This window comes from Myzus persicae, unplaced genomic scaffold, assembly GCF_001856785.1.
Source record: "Myzus persicae strain clone G006 unplaced genomic scaffold, MPER_G0061.0, whole genome shotgun sequence".
NCBI lineage: Eukaryota > Metazoa > Arthropoda > Insecta > Hemiptera > Aphididae > Myzus > Myzus persicae.
Window position 1 is genome coordinate 134533 of NW_019104093.1, and position 460 is coordinate 134992.

The window sequence follows — 460 nt, forward strand, 5'->3', positions numbered from 1 at the left end:
ACAATTTAAAGTTCCTCCCCATATTGTAATACCGAAAGAATAGACTGATAGTAGGTATTAAAGATAGATAAATCATTATTTTATATGAATTATTATACAATAAATTATTTTACTTCTTAGTTCTCTGAAAAAATCAAAAAATATTTTATATATAATATTAGTTGCGATTTGCTTGCTGAACGAGCAACACGTATGTTTCCGCACTCGGGTAGTCGGGTATAGTACGTACGCGTAGTGTTATTTTCAGTAATTCAAGTATCATCAAAAATGCTTACCACGCAGACAGGACATTGGTAAGTGTTCACTTAATATAACTAAGTAGGTCACACGTGCAACGGCGTACCGGTGGTTCCCACCGTCGCGTGACGTGCACTGCCATACAGGCCAACATGGATATACAGCCGACGTTTGCACAAATGCAAAATGCGATATCGGAATTAATGCAAACTAATGAACAACT